The sequence below is a fragment of the Protopterus annectens genome, chromosome 2.part0, assembly GCF_019279795.1.
Source record: "Protopterus annectens isolate FY-2018-M chromosome 2.part0, PAN1.0, whole genome shotgun sequence".
NCBI lineage: Eukaryota > Metazoa > Chordata > Ceratodontiformes > Protopteridae > Protopterus > Protopterus annectens.
The window spans coordinates 1,849,527,722-1,849,548,177 of record NC_056728.1 but is presented as its reverse complement, the minus strand read 5'-3'; positions in this window follow the sequence as shown (position 1 = coordinate 1,849,548,177).

Below are 20,456 nucleotides of genomic sequence, written 5' to 3'. Positions count from 1 at the left end.
AATGATCTTCCTTACAGTTTCCTGGAGTCATGCATTGGTCATGCCATGTCTTGCAGGAACATTTCCATTATGTCCTATATCTGCATCTGGAAAACATCGGTGACAGCATCATTGATCTGGTCCCTTAGATCTTTGGGCTAGTATGTTGGAGGTTGCTGTTACTGTCAGTCTGCAGGAATGATGGCCAATGCTGGTCTCAGTCCCTTGTAACTGTCATTATCATCTTCCTGGTGTCTCCCTGGTCCTTAAAGTCAGAGCCTGCCAGAAGAGGTCAATCACGTTGTCATCTTCTATGGTGGATAGGTGTACTGGCACAGGTCCCAGATTCTGTAACATGACAGTAGCTACACATTGTTCATTCATTCATGAAACAGCATTAATGGTAAAAGATAACAGCAATATGTATAATAATGTAACAGATTCATATGCTATGTACATCACTGAAGTCTTGTTTATGTGATGCGCCACAAAGTTGAGCATTAATCCATCTGTAATGCTTTTGTCACAACAGGCAGTACATCCAACCCTAACATATTACAAACTTGTATGTTATGTAAGTCATATTGTTATGGAAAAACATTTGCAATGCATCCTTGTCATACATAATGCAGTCAGATAATTGGATAAATGTGTCAGATAATATTATTATCTCATTATGTAGAAACACAGATCATGTATATCATGTGACAGTGTAGTGTCTGCTACTATCAAAGTTGTTTAAGAAAGCCTGTCAGTAATAATATGCAAAGTGGAAGAACAGAGCCAGGAGACCTCAGAGAACATGTCAATGCAGCATATAAAATGGCCTGTAAAGGAACACACCCACATCAATGTCTTAATGTCTCTGTAGGTAATTCACATGACAAGGGATAGTATAGTCAGATGTACCAGTACTGTGTTACAATATGTAGCAAGGCATGCAGACATCACTGAACAATGACAGATGCACCATCTAATGAGTACAATTCGTTAAAAAATAAATATACACTCAACTATATGATGTGTAATGAGCAATGACAATTCCTATAGAGGATGAATATAATGATTCAATATGCAACGTTACTGTCCCATTAGGATGTAATGAACTTTTAAAAGTTACATTACTGTTCCATAAGGATGATTATCACATTCAGAAGAAAAGCTATCAAGTTGCACTCATCACATGCCTCACATGAGAGTCTATACAGCACTTATACCATCACAACACATAGATGGCAATAATCTAAGTTGCCTCATATAAATGACTGAGTGTACCCATCAGAATGGTAAACCAACTTGCACAATGACATCAGAATGACATCTGTTGTTACACGTGCATGTTTGTCAGTAATAGCATACTATATGTATGAATAGCACAGGAGTGATGTATATGTATAATAATATATAGCCATGCTGTGCAGACTGTGAGTAACACTACAAAAAGGAAACAACTGCCACATATTGAAACTCAGATTACAATTAACACATATACCTATATGTTGTGGTGTCACTTCAACAGTAACACAAAATGATAGCACAGTAATATGTGCAGCTCGTAATATATGTGGACATAACCCACATCACATATGTGATTTTATAAAAATCACCATATATTCAAATGCAAGTATATTGCTGTGATGTTTATGCAAATAAGTTCAACATTGCACCATGGGTAACATATAACATCATAGAATAATTACAACAGAAAGAGAACAGAATTTATGGGTGATATCTTTACAGACTGCCTTTTCAAAATATGCCATGATCATGTTATACTATATGTACATAACAGACATAAGCAACATTTGCTTTCAAATCCCGTAAGTATCACTGAACCCAAAAATATTACACTAAGAGATGTAATTGACTTCCCAAAATAGAATGTAGTGATAAATCTCAACCAACGCAACACAGTGAACAGCGAACAGTGGTACGTGAGAAAGTAAGGCACAATATGGTAATTTAACAACCATACTTGCACACCCAAATTTTAGTGCAAGACAAGCAGCTCTCAAGCAAAACACAGCACTACAACTCTACCAAAGCCACAGAGACAGCAGACACCCATGACACCCATCCAATACCCATCCATCCAATACATGAGCAGGCAAATTACAAATAGCATGAACTGAGTTGAAAATAAATCATACATATAATTTGCTCACACATATAAGCCACTCACAGCTAAAACAATTACAAGTAGAACACAAATGACTATCATTTAGTTTGTGTCTGCCAATATTATCTAACCTCAGTATAACCACTAACAAATTTTTACAGACAGGTACGAATCCAAGGTACACAAAATCATACACACAGCAAAAGTGATACACACTAAATAAAAATGGAGAAGATATACCCAGTTGCTGCATTATGGAAATGTTGTCATCAAATTTGCATCATGGATGTCACCTGTATACCAATTTTAAACTTGTAATAGAATAATGTGATTAGTTTTACAGGGTAAAAGTAAATGCCCCCACCCCTTGTAGAAGGAACAGTATATTGCATAAAAACTGACAGGCTAAAAAAAGAGACATAAAGATGACAGAGTGGGCTATTAAGGATAAGGAAGAAATACGTATTACTACTATTATGCAAGAAGCCCACGTTCTTAGATGATATAAGAATGTCATTTGGTCTTGATAAATGTGCAAAAGCAACATTAAAAGCAGAAAAGCACCAAGAAAATATCAGTCTGGGACAGGAATGTGATATAAAGGAACTTGAGGAGGAGGGAGTGAATAAATATTTGGGACTTGATGAACTATAAACAATAAAACATGAACAAATGTGAACAATATTCAGGAAGGAATATTTTAGAAGATTAAAATTAATACTGAAAACAGTCTTGACATCTAGGAATAAAGTCCAAGCTATAAACTAATTTGCTCTTCATGTTCTAACTTACAGTTTTGGTGTGACTGACTGGCCCCAAATGGTATTGGATTGCTTGGATAGGAAAAGAAGAACAAAATGCTTCATACTTATAAAATGATATATAAAATCAGTGTATATCAATATTATATGTTTCTTGATGTGAAGGAAGTATGGGCCTCCTTGAAACTCATTACATGTGTAGATCTGCAGTCATGGGATGGGATACATATCTGCTGACCTTATTAGATCCAAACATAGTGAAAGTTGTAAAACATGACAGAGGAAGTCTAAGATGACTTCTCTGCTTAGTTTAGCAGAAGTATTCCAGTATCAAGCAGAAATGGAAATTAAATCAGAAGTAATCCAAAATTAGACAATAAATGGATGTGTGAAAAAAAAAAGAGTATAAGGAGATGGAAAGAAATATGGCAAAGCCATAAATATAGTGGCGAGTAGAGATATTTCCTGTACCAACCTCATGTTTATCTGGATTTGATGCAAGAGTAGTTAAGGACAGGTGAGTTGAAACCAAAAATGAAAGGTTAATAATGGAGCTCAGGATAGTGGACTACATACATGGTAGTTTACAAAGTCCATTGAACAGACAAATGAAGGTTCTGTAAAAAAAGAATTGTCAACAGTCACACATTTTCTTGATAGGTGTGATACACACATGGCAGAGGACCTGCACACTGAAATGCAGAATAATGTGCTGCATTGTGGATTGTGCAAACACTACAATATAAAAGTAGCTGAGAAGCATTAGAAACATGAACCACAAAGCAGTATAGAGAATGATGAAGTGTATATCACATGGGATCACCCATTACCAACAGTTAAAAAATAGATGTAAGAAAAACAGATATAGTACTCCATGAAAAAAAGTAAAAGTAGCACTGATCATTGAAATTGCTACACCTAGTGATTACAGTGTCTTATGTACAGAGACACAAAGTAAAAAATGAGAGCAATATCCTTTGCCTTGCCGCTGGCTGCTGTTATGACTGAGATAATCCTGAGGTGGGATGCGATGTGTCTCAGTCCGATAGTATAGCCAATGGCACACAGAAGACTGCATTGGGTTCATTGTCTGTCCCAGAAAGAGTAAATCAAGTGGTTCATGGTATAGCCTCCAGTTCTGAAACATAGTGTGGCCAGCCAGTCTGACTATGTAGGGGCATCAGAGACTGGATATGATGATGATGATGATGATGAACATGACCCACTATTCCATCTTCAATACCACAATGGACTGATAGTATCTGTGGGACTACATGTAGAATGTGCCTGAGCAAATGTCAGATGGTGTTCACTTACTGTTACAGGTGCGTTAACATTCACAATGATATCATGTCAATGACTTGTGCACACTTGCTCAAGCTACCAATTGTGCAGCACACCAGATGCATGTTACATGACTGTCTGCAGTACAGACAAGGTCATGGCAACATTGGCTGTATAGCTTGATTGATATCTATTGCAAGGTCTGTTGAAAGACTTGTTATGATGGTGCTAGAGCAGTACCATGATATAAACCTCATGAGCAGATTACTTCTCAGTAGACCCACACAAGGCCCCCAGATATCAATGTCTATGTTGCAACATGCACGTACATCTGTTGTTGGTCCACCTTTTCAAAACCCTGCAGTCATGTCCTGACAAGACACATCTCAGTATTGCTCATACTCACACCATGTCCCAGCCTGTTAGTGTCACCACAATCATCTCCTCAGTACAGCACCATGGATGGAGTGTTTCTGGATATGGCAGGGGATAGCCAAAACTGTGGTGTGAGCTGTCAGCATGGGTACACTAGACTGCTTTAGAGTAACACTGACTAATTCAATATATGTCCTGTTCCGTCATTCTAACTTTGTGGCAATGCTGACTACTGTGCTGACCACAACCTACTATACCTATAAGTGGTTTCTTTAATATCTGATGCCACTGGCTTTTTCTGCTCATTTATCTGACATTAGTGAATGCCTTCATGTTATGTTATGTTGCGATACAGCATTTTTCTTGTTATATTTAGGTAATATATTGACAACTGCACTGTTTTATTTGACAATTACCTTGCTTCAGTATTAACAGCTGCTGCTAGCTGAAATATAGCAACCATTTGTCCCAGTCATCAGTATATTACCTTATTCGTATGGCATTGATTTATACATTACACATTTCATTGCTGTCTGCCACAACTGCATCCACAATTATATTTCATTGTGCATATTGGTGGTACTTGTGGTGTTAAACATCCTCTAGTTTTTCCTGCTGAAACTAGGATAGCTAGTAGCTTATGGCATAGTCCAGATACAGGTTTGCTGCTTCTGGAACTGTTTGTAGTGGTTTATTTGTTCTGAGCATATTTTTCAGGCCATTTTGGATTGAAAGGGGCCAATCTGCTCTTTTGTGAGAGAATTGTGCTGATTGGGACCTGTCTGGTAAAGGGAGGCCAGTCTAGGGCTTGGAATAAGCATACTTATTGGTCCTTTTGAATCTTTTTAGAGTTTTTTCAGGTTTTAGCTTCTTGTATTTAGCCCCTGCATTTGAGGAGGTTTCTGCTTCCTTGCTTGCGTGATGCGCAACACCTCGCACTGCTGTGTAATTGTGTGCCAAAGCTGGACAGTTAAATTTAACAAATTTCCCCTAAAACCCAGGCAGAAATATCCATCCACTGAGCTCCTCTGTGATAATTTCTGAAAAAACACCCCTAGTGACAGCAGTCTTCAACCTAGCATTATGGACAATTGGACTACCCGTGTTTCTCCTGCCAACCTTGTTGACTTGGATCTCATGAGGCAGTGTAGCAATTGGCTCATGTACACAGAGTACAGAGTGTGAGAGATGTATTTACACCAAGAATATAGAATCCATGCTCTCTCTAACTCAAAACAGTAACACAGAGGTTGTCAACTCACCCACCACTACATATTCACATAGTGCCACTAGTCATAAACATACCACTACTCATACACATAGTATGTATCAAACACATAAATCCACATACCTGGAGGTTCTCTCAAAAAGCTTACTTAAACACCAGAGACCCCCAAAACACAAGACTGCTACAGCTAACATAGTCCCCACAGCACCCATGACACATAGCAACACCAGTGTCTCACCCACCAAGTCCATAAGGTATAACACTCAAAAACCAAGTTTTCTTGTCATTGGAGACTCAGTAGTGATACTCACGGATGACCCACTCACCACATTGGACAAAGAGAAAGTCACAGTCAGCTGCCTGTCCAGTGCCATGAGTCATCAAATCATGCAAAAACTCAGGTCACTCAATGAGTACTACTTTGACTCTGTCATAGTTCATGTTGATGTGAATGACCTTAAATGTACCTCACTGGACTATATGAAGAGAGACATGGTTGAGCTCTTTAAGTATGTGTTTCAGGCAGGTATGTTCCTAGCCTTGAGCAGTATACTACCCTCACTTAGAATAATGACAGAGTATAAACAAAAAATGATTGATTTCAATAATTGGCTAGTTTTTGGTGTCATTCAAAGGGGATCCAGCTCCTGTCAGTCATGGCTGACAAATCTCGCTGCTTTGCCAGAGACAGTTTGGACCTGACACCTCTAGGCTTTTGGCTGCTGGCAAAAGCTATTGCTTCCCCCATAGTGTCTTTTTTAGACAAGGTCAAAGGCAACATTACCAATGTGAAATTAAGCAACCAGAACAAAATAAGGATCATGCTGATAAATGCTAGAAGCTTAAACTAAAAACTGTACTCCCTGGAAGCACTTCTATCACTAGAAGATGTAGATGTCTATGCAGTCAAAGAAAAGTGGTTCAAGGCCTTGGAGAGTACCCCAGCTCTGCAAGGTTACAATGCCTTATACATCTTTAGACCATAAAATGAACATGCGAAAACCAAAGGAGGTGGCTATATCTATATTAGAGATAAAATTACCTCCTGTCTAGTCCGATGGGACAACTCCATGATGTTACTCCAGGTCCAGGTTGCGATGAATAAGACCCCCATTCAAGTGGTAGCCACTTATAGATCCTCCTACATGGGTCTTGATGCCCATGAAGCCTACTTGACCAAACTGGAGACAATCCAGATTTTACCAAAAACAATGGTTATGGGCGATTTCAATTCCATCAACTGGGAAACCTATACTAGCCCTAACTTGCTAGCACAAAAGTTCCTTGACTTTGTTAATTCAAATGCCCTGGAAGAAATTGTCCACATTCAGAAAAGAGGAACACATATTCTACATCTGGTCCTCACCAATATGCCAAACAGGTGTGCTGCTGCAACTGTCAGACCCTCATTAGTTAAAACTGACCCCAAATCATTCACCATCAAGCTGACACTAACACCAGAACTCATAAAGGGGGAAATCAGGCTAAAAAACTTCACCAAGGAAAACTATACCCTCCTATGTGAAGGTACAAATGCATTCCAAGCCCCACCCCAAGCTAGAAGTGGTAACTATGCCAAAGCTTATACTAAAGCCCTGTACAATCACATAAGTGTGTTAACTAAGCTGTACCAGAAAGAATCAGGCCTTTCAACCATACCGAATTCCTCAGTATTTACCAGTTTTGAGGGAAAAATATTGGGGTTCCACAAATTCCCGAGCGGCCCCCTTAATTTCCGAATTTCCTGGTCTTTTTTTTTTTTTTTATTCCTACTTTAAATTTCTGGCTGATGTCAACATGCATCCCCAGCCCATGGGGGCATGCATGATGACTTCAGCTGTTGCCTGTGGGACTGAGAGGGAAATGGGGAATGTGCGATGATGGGCGGTATAACTTAAATTTTGCAGTGTCCTTCTCCAGGTAAGAGGAAAAACAACTGCACCCATATTGTTAGGCATTAATTTATTTATCTGCTGGCCAGCTGTGCATTTATGGCTTTTTATAACTCCACCAGCCAGCCGGCATTCAGTCTTCAAGCATTTATCTGGTGTGTATGTATGTATGTTCAACCATTGCCATGGCATTCAATTTATCAACCCTTGGCCATGATACTGCATGTAAGTTCGTTGGCTCTTTGCTGCCATTCAGTTTATCATTGCTGCAGTTCATTATTAAATTTATTTTAACTGGATCTGTGTTATTTTAACATGACGGCTCTTTACTGCAGAGTTTTTGTGTGTAAGTAAGTTCCGTTAGCTCTTTGCTGACCATTGGCCAAGATACTGTGTATCTTATTTTAACCAGCAGTCCGTTATTTTAAGTGTATGTGCATAAGTAAGTTCCATTACGGACATTCAGTTTATCATTGCTGCAGTTCGTTATTTTATTTTAACTGGCTTTGCTGTCATTTAGGTTATCATTGCTGCAGTTCATTTTTCAATTTATTTTAACTGGCTGTGAGCCTCTGTGTTATTTTAAGGAGCTCGTTGCTGCAGTTCATTATTTTAACTGGCTGGCTTTGTGTTATTTTAACGTAATGGGCTCCTTCCTAGTTTTTGTGCGTAAGTTCCGTTAGTTATTTGCTGACCATTGGCCAAGATACTGTGTGTATAAGTAAGTTCCATTGGGCCATTTAGTTTATCATTGCTGCAGGTTCATTATTCAATTTATTTTAACTGGTTCTGTGTTAATATTAAGAGGCTCATTGCTGTGTGTTACTTTAATGTAACAGGCTCTTTGTGTTACTATTTTAAGGGGCTCTGTGCTGTGTGTTGTTTTGACGTAATGGGCTCTTTGCTTTTCTGCCATTCAGTTTATCATTGATGCAGTGCAGTTCGTTATTTCATTTACTGTGACTGGGTCTATATTACCATATCGAATGGTAACAATGTTGAACACTCATGCATGAGAATTAACTTTTTTTTTGGTGTCGTGGTACAGTGAGGATTCAAATATTTGCCCTTTCCTCACTGTAGTGCGACCTCGGAGTTGGAATATATATTTAGCAAGTTTGTTCTCTTGTGTTTTCACTCATATGAGCTTTCGACATTGTTACCATTCGATATGGTAATATAGAACCTTTTAACCGGCAATTCATTATTTTAAGTGTGTGTGTGTAAGTTCCGTTGCTGCCATTCAGTTTATCATTGCTGCAGTGCAGTTCATTATACCATTTACCGACAGTTCCTTATTTTAAGTGTGTGTGTGTGTGTGTGTGTGTGTGTGTGTGTGTGTGTGTGTGTGTGTGTGTGTGTGTGTGTGTAAGTAAGTTCTGTTTTGAGACATTCAGTTTATCGTTGCTGCAGTTCGTTATTTTATTTTAACTGGCTTTGCTGCCATTTAGTTTATCATTGCTGCAGTTCATTATTTAATTTATTTTTATTGGCTCTGTGTTATTTTAAGAAGCTTGTTGCTGCAGTTCATTATTTTAACTGGCTCTCTGTTATTTTAACATAACTGCTCTTTGCTGCAGAGTTTTTGTGTGTAAGTTCTGTTCGGTCTTTGCTGACCATTGGCCAAGATACTGCATGTGTAAGCTGCCATTTAGTTTATCATTGCTGCAGTGCAGTTCATTATTCCATTTATTTTAACCAGCAGTTCGTTATTTTAAATGTATGTGTGTAAGTAAGTTCCACTGCGGACATTCAGTTTATAGTTGCTGGAGTTTGTTATTTTATTTTTAACTGGCTTTGCTGCCATTTAGTTTATCATTGCTGCAGTTCATTATTCAATTTATTTTAACTGGCTGTGAGCCTCTGCATTATTTTTAAGGAGCTCATTGCTGCAGTTTTTTATTTTAACTGGCTGGCTCTGTGTTATTTTAATGGAATGGGCTCTTTGTTGGAGAGTTTTTGTGCATAAGTTCTGTTAGCTCTTTGGTGACCATTGGCCAAGATACTGTGTGTGTAAGTAAGTTTTGTTGCTGCCATTCAGTTTATCATTGCTGTGTGTTATTTTAACATAACCAGCTGGCTGCATAAAATGCCCTGGGTAGGTATACCTGGTGTGTGTGTGTGTGTGTGTGTGTGTGTGTGTGTGTGTGTGTGTGTGTGCGTGTGTGCGTGTGTGCGTGTGTGCATGTGTGCGTGTGTGTGTGTAATAGGGTTACTCAGGCTCAAATCCCATACCTTAGGTACAAGGAGCAAGAGCCTGAGTTCTCTACCTATACCACCACTTCTGATTGAAGGAGTTATATCTCTCTACTGTACAAATTTTCAGAGATTGTCTGGAATGTTTGTTTCATACTTTTGGTCTGTTCCTCTTAAAATTTGGATGGTGCAGTAGTAGTTTTTTCACCTCACAGCAAGAGGTTCTCTGGTTTGATTCTGAGCTGAAGTGCCTTCTGTGTGGAGTCTGCATATCCTCCATGCATTTTTGTGGGTTTCCTCTGGGTGCTCTGGTTTCCTCCCATGATACAAAGACATGTATTGGGAGCATTTCTCCCTGAGCCTCTGCTGAAAATTGGCTTCATTTCAACTTAGTCGGACTTTCCTGGTAAACAAATGTTAAATAAAAATAAAATGTATGGTTTTCTGGTGAATCAGTGAGAACTGAATTCATTAAATAATGATAGTCATTTAAGTTTCAGTCTTCCTATCATTCAGGAAACACATGGTAACACAACATTTTATTCTAGCAACTTTCTAAGATTATACAAGCAATGTTTAAAATGTGTCTCTAGTTTTGGGCCTTTGTCCTCCCGCCAATAAAATATGTCTTTTTCCTGATTTCTTGTGCTACACAGTTCTTCAGGGAAATAAAAGTTTAGTGCTGCTTATGCAAAGTCTACTTGTGGTGCTAGTAGCACAACAGGTAGTATACTTGCTTTCCCTGTAGAAGGCTATGGGTTCTATTCCCACAGTATGTAGATGGATTGCTGATAATGTACTGTGTTGTACTTTTAAAGGGGTTGGATGCTGCAGTCCTGAGAATGTCCTCCTCTGGCAGATATACCTAGTAACTATGAACCTGTTATCAGTTTGCCATCTATTCCCTACTGAAATATTGCTAGCTTATCATTTTTAATGCAGCATAGGCAATTTATTCTTCAAGAGCAACAGGCACTTTACTTGTAGATGAAACAATGAAATATAAAGTTGTTTGGTAGTAGCAATGTCTTCATTAGTTATAGATCTCTTTAATGTGAAATTATTTAGATGACTTTTACTTCTGCAGAGACTGTGTATATTTACTGATACTGGTGGATTGTAGAATTATGAGTAGATGTTTTATGATGGAAATGTTCTGAATCGGGCAGTTTTGTCATTATTGGTTCATGCATTTTATTTCATTGCTTACTGAAAAAAATGTTCAAAACAATAAATTTAAAACATTCTCTAACAAGGGTGCTGTATTATACAAGGAATATAATTTAATTCATTCAGGAAGGTGTATCAAAAAATACATGTATGTTTCGTGTGCAAGGGGTCTATGATTTGAAAACAACCCAAAGGTAGTCTTTATCTGCCACTGGCCAGATGCATTTTCTTTGGATGTAGGTTTCAATGCTGTTTTAATGAATGTGAGTTTCAAGGGCAGAGATGTTTTATTGCTAAGTCTATTTTCATTGTGAGACTGTATTGCTTTATTTAACAGATGTCTATTAGTGTTTGTGCTATAAAATGTAAAATAAAATACAAATCATTGTAGAAGTAAAGCAGTATGCACATTACAGTTTTTATGGTAAATGGGACAAATTGCTAAGTAATGGGACATTGGAATAGCTGCAGGGGGACTCTGGGGCACTATTTTGGCTGTCTGTTTTTCAGATTGCATTTGAAAATTGGTATCCTACAATTCCATTGGAGTGGGCAGGGTTACACAATTATGGATGCAAATGTTATGTTAATCAGCATATAGATTTGTACCTATTTTTCATAGGCCTGCATCTCTGAAGTGTACCTTATTACGAGAAACATACCTCATTTGGGGTCTTAAAAAGTTGATGTTTCTTGAAGTTCCACATTGAAAGGGTCTGTCACACATTCAGTGTTAGGAAGTTTTTTAACTCATATCCATGGTAAATAGAAATGAATAATATTAATTCATTAAAAGATCTGTTTTATAATAAAACCAGCATATTTTACCATCCTATGACTTTCCCAGTTGAAGTTGTTAATAATCCATTAGTATATGTTCCACATTTTTTCAATTTGCTCCACATTATGAAGGACAGTGCACCTCATTTTGGTGATGGAAGATTGAGAGCTATGCATGGGCTTTTTCCAGATTTTTGATGTTTGCAGGTTGAGAGGTATGGAAAGATTCAAAGCCAGAGCCCCAAGTAAAAACAAGCTGCCATGGTGGACATCCAACATCAACAAACTTTACAATAAATACAAAAGTTGCTGTCCAAGAAAACAACGGCAAGACCCTAAAAATGGAAAAGCACCCTCCTCAGCCTCAACAACTTGTCAAATCCTCCAAGAGCTCCTTTGAGAGACACTTAGCAAGTACAGCCAAGGATAACCATAAGGCCTTTTAATAGATAACCACACACTGACCCCACAGAGATAAGCAAACTTGCTAGCGGATCCCTTATCCCCTCCTAACTTATAACAAACCTTCCCCCAAACTTCCCCCACCCTACATATCTGAAGAGCAGGTCCCCAAATCCTTGTCCAAGACAAAAAACGCAACCTTTATGGGGCCAGACAACATCCCAGGCTGTCTTCTAAACAGGCTAAAACATGAACTAGCATCACCACTAAGTACCCTTTTCAATCATAGCCTAATCAAAGACTTTGTTCCTGCAGAATGGAGCACACCTATAGTTACCCCCCCCCCCACAAAGGTGAACTAGCAACAGACCTTGGGAATTACAGACCCATAAGCCTCATCTGAATGGCCATGGAATGTATTATTATGGATCTCATAAATAAAAACATAGGTGACCTCCAAATCCTGATCCTACCCAATTTGGCGTCATGAAGGGCAAGGGCAGATCCTGCCTGTTAAATCTGGAGGATTTCTTTGAAAGTGTGACCAAGGTCATTAAAGAGGGCAAATCTGTGCATACAGTATACCTCAACTTGGCAAAGGCTTTCAACACAATCCCACATTCAGGCATTACTGATAAACTTAGCAAACTGAATGTAAACCCATTCATTGTAAGATGGGTTGCCAAATGGCTCACAAACCATTCACACACTACCAAAGTGGGAGACTCCACATCAACCAGCAGATCTGTTACCAGTAGGGTGCCATAGAGGTCAGTGCTAGGTCCCCTACTGTTTGGTATATATTTCTCAGAAGTTCAGGTCAAAACTAAGGGGTTGTGGTTGAACAAGTTTACAGATGACTGCAAAGTAGATACAATCATTGAATCCCCAAATGATGTCAGTATGCTCCAGGAGGGTCTCACGCAGACCAATGAATGGTGTATTAGTCACAGTCCCGAACTTAATGCAAAGAATTGCATCAGCATTCCCTTCAGCACAAACAATGTCCCTTTACACTATCAAATCAACAACAACACCTTATGTATCCATGAAGTGGTAAGGGACCTGGGATCACAAGTTGACTGCGACCTTAACTTCGACTGCCATGTGTCTACCATAATAAGGAAAGCTTTCTACGTAGCACATTTGATTAGTAAAGGCATCGCCTCAAGAGAAAAAAAAGTTATAACCTCCATATACTCAGCATTATCTGGCCCACAATTGAGTATAATGCCCCGTTTGGCATGTACTGTACTAAGCATCTGCAGCTATTAGAGAGACCTCAGAGGTTTCTAACAAAGAAGATCAAGGGGACCCAGCATGTGCCTTACACAGACTCACTAAAGTCTCTGTCACTATACTCTGTATTGTATAGACTTCTTAGTGGAGACTTATGCCTGGCCTACAGAACAATTCAAGACCCAAACCCAATGAACTTGCTGCATATCCATAAATCAAATGGGACTAGGGCTATCCATTCCAGGGGCCTAAATATGGCCTGTGACTTAAATAGAACATGTTTCAGGGACAGATTTATCTCCCAGTGACTGCTGCATCTTTGGAACAGGCTACCAATCATGTGAAACAAAGCACCTCTATGACAATGTTCAAGAGGAACCCAGATGAAGGGATGGGGTACCATAAATTCTTACTGGGAATAGAGCCCATGACCCTCCTGGCCATGGGCAGTTAACACTAAATGCAATCTTGGGTATTTACTAGCAATTCTAGTGCATTACATTGAGATGAAATGGCTAGGCTTAAAATGACTGCTGTGTCGATAGCCTAGTTATCTCCTATGATGTTCTATGATCCTATTCTGGTACTGCACATGCCTTACCCTCAGTACAACGTGCACTTCTGCTTACAAATTCACCTTTGTTATACTCGCATTGAAGTGTATTTCATTTGTTTGCCACTCCATACCTACCTGCTTACATATTACATATATACCTCTGTTGCCATATCCCATACAATGATGCATGTTCCATGGTTGATGTGTAATACCTGTCATTGATGCTTTTGCTGACTTGAACATATTTGCTCATCTGGCTGACACATGTTGTTGTACACACATGTGCATTATAGTGTTGTCTTACCTGTGGCATTTCAGGTCAGGCCTGTCCTGTAGATCTTGTATGTGCTATGTCAATTATGTGGCTTTGTTGTTGGTCCTTGCTGAGTTGTTAGTATTGCTGCTGCTGTCTTCTGCATAGCATGGTGTACTACATGAATTACACATCTGTATGACATGTATGATGTATCTCAATGTTATTGTAAAACCCCTGCAATTAGATTTTGTTGGTTACAATGCAGTCATAAACAACCCATGATCTTACATTTATTGCAGTGATGACAGTTATACTGCTACATTAACACACTAATTGTATCTATCATAACATCCTAACTAGACAACAACAACTTCTGTTGTGCACACCTCAGGCATGCCACACATTTTTTTTAAATTTATTTTTATTTTACATTTGATAACCATGATGGCCCAACTGGACACAGGTCTATTTTCAGTGGAGACCCGTGGAGAAAACCTCCATAGTAAGTACCAAAATTAAACAATATGATTAACAATTTTGAAGAAGCAAATATGAGAAAAAAACAACATAAAAACAATATGAAGAAATACATGAAAAACAATATGAAAAAATTCTGTATAAGCAAATATGGAAAAACAAGATATATATATATATATATATATATATATATATATATATATATATATATATATATATTTATACAGAGAATAAAACAGTTAACCATAGATATTCATGAGATAAGTCTACAATTTCCATAAGTAGTTAGAGTTTCATAAGACTGTAAAAAGTTATACAGTGGTTGAAGTAGGCAGTGAGTTTTATGGAGTGAATGAACAGAAGGAATGCCTGCCAATGTAACCATCTTTGGTGATCTACCTTGCACAAAGTGGTCCTGAGGTGAATGTTCCCCTATAGTCATCTAGATGTGTTCATTTTATGGTGTCTATATGTGTATGAGGTTTTGCAGGTGAATGTGTTCATTCTGGACATCTATTTTTTTTCTTTTCTTTTTATATGGGTTGTTTTTTGTTATGGAGCAACACTGTGTGAACATCACTGTTTTGTCTGTGCACTTCTATACATGCAGCTTATCATGACCCAAAGGTGTGAGCTAGATGCAGCTGTATTGTCTGAGTTTGTACATATGGCTGCAGCCTCTGTCACCCCCATCTATTTCTCTTCACCCTTGTATCCTTCAACCATCCTATGACAGCTCTGGTAGCTCCACATCAGACATCTGAGATTCATGGAGCAGGTCACACAAACCAAAAGCTTGCAGGCCACTGTGGTTTGATGTTAGCATGTTGTGCAGCATGGCACACATGGTGACCATCTCGGATGCTTTTTCTGTTGTGTATTGGATTGCACCCTCTGATGTGTCCATCTTGCATTCACCATGCTAAACACATGTTCAATGGTGCTCCATGTTACAATGAGTGCTCTTTTGTATGCATCACTAGGCACTGATGGGTCCCTTCATGGGGTCATAACCGAAAGCTCCAGTGGATAACTACAGTCACCTGTTTGTAGGAAGGAGAAAACACATATTTAGTCCTCATGCTTACAGCTGACCAGTTTGGATTATACTTATATTATGACTGTGGTCCTATATTTAGGAAGTAGTAGCCCCTTATAAATTTAACCTTTTTGTAAACTGGCCCTCAGGCTGCTCTTCCTCCATATTGCTGCATCATGCTCACTACTAGGTATGTCTCTTAACTGTCCAGATTTTCAGAAAATGTCCAGAATTTTGCCTCATATTGTTTCTCTGTTATCCATAAAATTGGTTTTGTTCTGGCAAATCAGTGAAGATTAAATTCACTAAATAATGATAGACATTTGAGTTTTAGACTTCATATACTCTAAAAAATGCAAGGTAACATGAAAACTTGTATTCTAGCAACTTTCTAACTTTAAAAGAGAAATAGTTTTCCCTATTTTTGGACCTTTGTTCCCCCATTATTTTTGGTTTTGTCCAGATTTCTTATGCTAGTAGGTTGAGAGGTATGCTACTAGGGTGTGTCACCCATGATATTTGTAATGAGGCCATCTGTTGAACACACAACTTGACAACTGAGTGATGGCCACCCCTTTCCAATGATGTAACATTCAACAACATGTACCACTGGTGTTTTGACCGGGACATGGGTAAAGTCTGTTGCATCAAGGGCATGGTGGAAGTTGGTAGTGGCATAGAACTGAATAAACTGAATAGCAAAGAATAGTGGAGGCAGAAAAAACAGACACGCTGAAACTCCGAGGATTTATGTTCCAAATGCCCACAAAAAATACACCAAGTGCTTGCATCCCTTATACAGTTTGATGGAACTTCATCAGAGTGTATTTCAAAACTAAACAACAGTTACTTATATATCTTCAAAGGCCAATCATGTTACTCTGATTAATTAATTAATAGGTGTAAAAAATACATTCATAGATAAATATACCACTTTAAAATATCAATGTCATATGAAAGAACAATAACCTAACAATTATTTTGAAATGAATAAAACACTTCTGTTAAATATATTTTACATTAAAAAGTCCTTTTAAAAAGTTATTTTAATTTTTTAATTGATTATTGTACTCATTTTTTACTCATATACTAACTTTGAAGTGGCTACAGTATCCTTTTTCTCCTTGACTTCTACACTTACGTGTTTGGTTTGGTTTTGGTGACAACGAGGGAAGCTGATCGTGTTTTTACTCATTTTTTCCACTCCTACTGACCAAGATATGTACAAAATATATACAAAAAATATATATATCATATAAAATTCCATTGATTATAGTGTATGCATACACTAACCACATCAAATATAATCACGTTATATACATCAATTCCTAGATAATGAATAAATGTGTGTGAATAAACAATTCTGTATTAAAATATGTGTATTAAAAGGTCTATGTTTTAGCTGCCTTATCTACACATTAAACAACAACAGATGTTTAATTGTATATTCAAAAATTAGATTTTTTAAAACATTTTTCAAAAGGCTATCATTTAACCCTGGCAAGTTAGTGGCATTTAGCCTAATCTGCCAACACAGATCCTTATATTCTAACAAATTTTCTACGTCCCCACTTCTTAGGTATGTGTGTGTTAACTTTGTCAACAATAATAATAAAATTTTTTTTTTTTAAGTTCCTGCATTTTAGTGAGAGGGCAGGATTCACAAAACCTCCATGTAAGAGTTAATATGTCTTACACTGAGGCTGCAGTCTAACGGTATGACGTCAGCATGCCATGCATATTCATGAGGGCATGCTGAATCATACCCTAAGCTAACACGGTCCGTGTAGGAAAGTATGTGGCATGTCCGAATACCGAGTTGTGCAAAGGGACATGCCCCCAGAAGAGTCAGAGTCCTGAAAGTAAACTCCCACGAGCGAGTCCGCGGAAATGTCAAGGAACACAACACCACACATGCCCCCACAGACTATAAACCCAACTGTAATGTAAAACGTAAAAATAACAGTTTAATTTTTTTTTTTTAATTTCCAAAATGTTTGCCCGTAGTTGCGCTCATTTGCGCTGGTATGCCCTCTGCTCAGTCACAGTTAGCAGACAGTGAAAAGCATATACGATCTAAATATGCAAATTAAGCCAAGTAGCAATAGCATAGCAGTAGAGATGTTGGCCAAAGAGGAGGTAGTCACGGTTCGAGCCCCCACAACATCATTCTCTATTTTTAGTTAAATAAGCATGAAACAATTCCCTGACATATATATATATATATATATATATATATATATATATATATATATATATAAATATATATATCTATTTATATAACTATAATTTAACTAAAATGTAATGAAATGGGCCATGTATTTTTGAATAAATCCAACACAATAAAATATAAAAAAAAGATTATGTGCCCATAGCTGAGCAAGGCTTCAAGAAGCCTAATATGAGTACCCATAGGTGAGCAGCGCTGTAACAAGCTTAATATGACTGCCCTCAGGTGAGCAGCGGTTTAACAGGTGTAATATGAGTGCCTGGATTTGAGCAGCACTTTAACACACTTAAAATGAGTGCCTGTACTTGAGCAACGCTTCACACAGCATAATATGAGTGCACATAGCCAAATAGCGCGTTACCCAGTGTAAGCCATTTGCGCGGAGCTGCACACCACGCCAACCAGCTTACCGGTGGGCAACGTTGAGCAAGCTGTATTAAAGCCGCCTTTACACAGACACACCTCCTAGCCTGTCTAGACAGTAGTAAAATAAAAAAAACAATGCCCAGGCTCGAACCCAGGATACTGTGCACCACAGTCATAGGTTCATAGGTTCATAGGTTTATACTAGGCTATCTGCCCTAAGGCATTTATAAGCCTAGCCCAAAGTTTTGTGGCTTACACCACCCTTTATGTTAAAAAATACTGTGCCCATTAGTTTGTTGTGCCCCTGTCCAGCAGTGACACAGACATGATTCCCGGGGTAAACCTACGATCTCCCATCCACCGGTCAAGATTTCTCTTGAACAGAGCCAGTGAGGTGCTCTGCCTCACATGGACCGGGATTTTATTCCACAGCATAGGGAGTCTCTGGGTGACAAATCTATCCCTCCAGCATGTCCTATTTATATCCGTGCTAAGGTTTAAGTCGCTTGCTCTAGTGGATCTGGTAGATTTGGATTTTTTGAGGTGGAGCATGTCCATTAATTAAGGTACATGGCCTTGTATGTCAGGCACAGGTCACCTCTGAGCAGGCGGTATGCGACTGAATAGAGCTGGAGTTTCTTCAGTCTGGCAGCATATGACAGATTTTGGAGTCCCTTTATCCTTTTGGTGAGGAACTTTTGGGGTCTCTCCAATTGCTGCAGGTGTCGAGTGAGATACATCCAGAATGGGGCATTGTACTCGATCATTGGTCTGATAAGTGAAGAGTACAGGGGAACAATGACCTCACTTGATCTGGATGTGAATCCCTTCATGATCAGGTGGGCAATGTAGAAGGTCTTTCTAACCACTTTAGCAATGTGAGTGTCAAAAGAAAGGCCACTGTCAACCTGGGTCCCCAGGTCCCTGATAACCTCTTCTGTGCTTAATGGATTGCCACCTATATGGTAGCTTGGGGTTACCTTGTTTTTCCCGAAGGGTATGACTATACATTTTTTGGCATTTAACTTCAGGCCATGGCTCTGGCACCAGCTATCAGTTTCCGTGAGACCCCTCTGAAGGATATCTGTGTCTGATGTACTTTCCACTATGGCGCCCAGTTTGCAGTCATCTGCAAACTTTGTCAGCCATAGTCCTCCTATGTTTGCCTGTACTTCTGAGAAGTAGATGCCGAACAACAGGGGGCCAAGGACTGAGCCTTGTGGGACACCACTTGTGACCAGCTTGGAGTCTGACATGGCGCCAGCAACTCTAACCCTGTGGGTTCTGTCCTTTAGCCAGTTTGCAACCCATCTTGTGACATATGGGTTTACGTTTAAGCTGGTAAGTTTCTCTATAATACCTGAGTGGGGTATTGTGTCGAAAGCTTTTGCAAGGTCAAGGTAGGCTGTATGGACTGCCTTTCCCTCATCAATGGCCTTGGTGACTGTTTCGAAGAAGTTGACCAAGTTCAAAAGGCATGATCTGCCCTTGACAAAGCCAAACTGGGTCGGGTCCAATGTCTGCAAGTCCCCTATGTCTTTGTTTATGAGTTCCATTATGATCCTCTCTATGGCTTTGTAGACCAGGCTTGTTAAGCTTATGGGGCGGTAATTACCAGGGTCCGTAGAGGCACCGCCTTTGTGGAGTGGGACCACAGTTGCCGTACACCACTCCTTGGGCACATATCCTGTGGTAAGGCTAAGATTAAACAGCTGCCTTATATGCGGGTTTAGTTTCTCGTTGAGTTCTTGTAGCACACAGCCGGGGACACCATCCGGTCCCATTGATGCTGTGTTTTTAGCTTTAGAGAGAGCAGCTTTCACCTGTGCATTTGAGATGTCTGGAAGGCTACACTCCGCTGGGATAGTTATCTCTCCTTTTGGGGGGGAGAGGGGGGTGAAGTTTGCACTGAACCTGTCTGCCAGTATGTTGGCAATGTCTGTGGGTTCAGTGATTTTTGTATCATTTTGGACTAATTCTGTGCATATCTAGGAGTTTCCACCCAGGTTTCTAACATAGCTGAAGAAGGCCTTATGATTGTCTTTTGAATCTATTGCAATTTTTCTCTCAAAGTTGGCCTTGGATGATTTTATGAGTGCTCGTATTT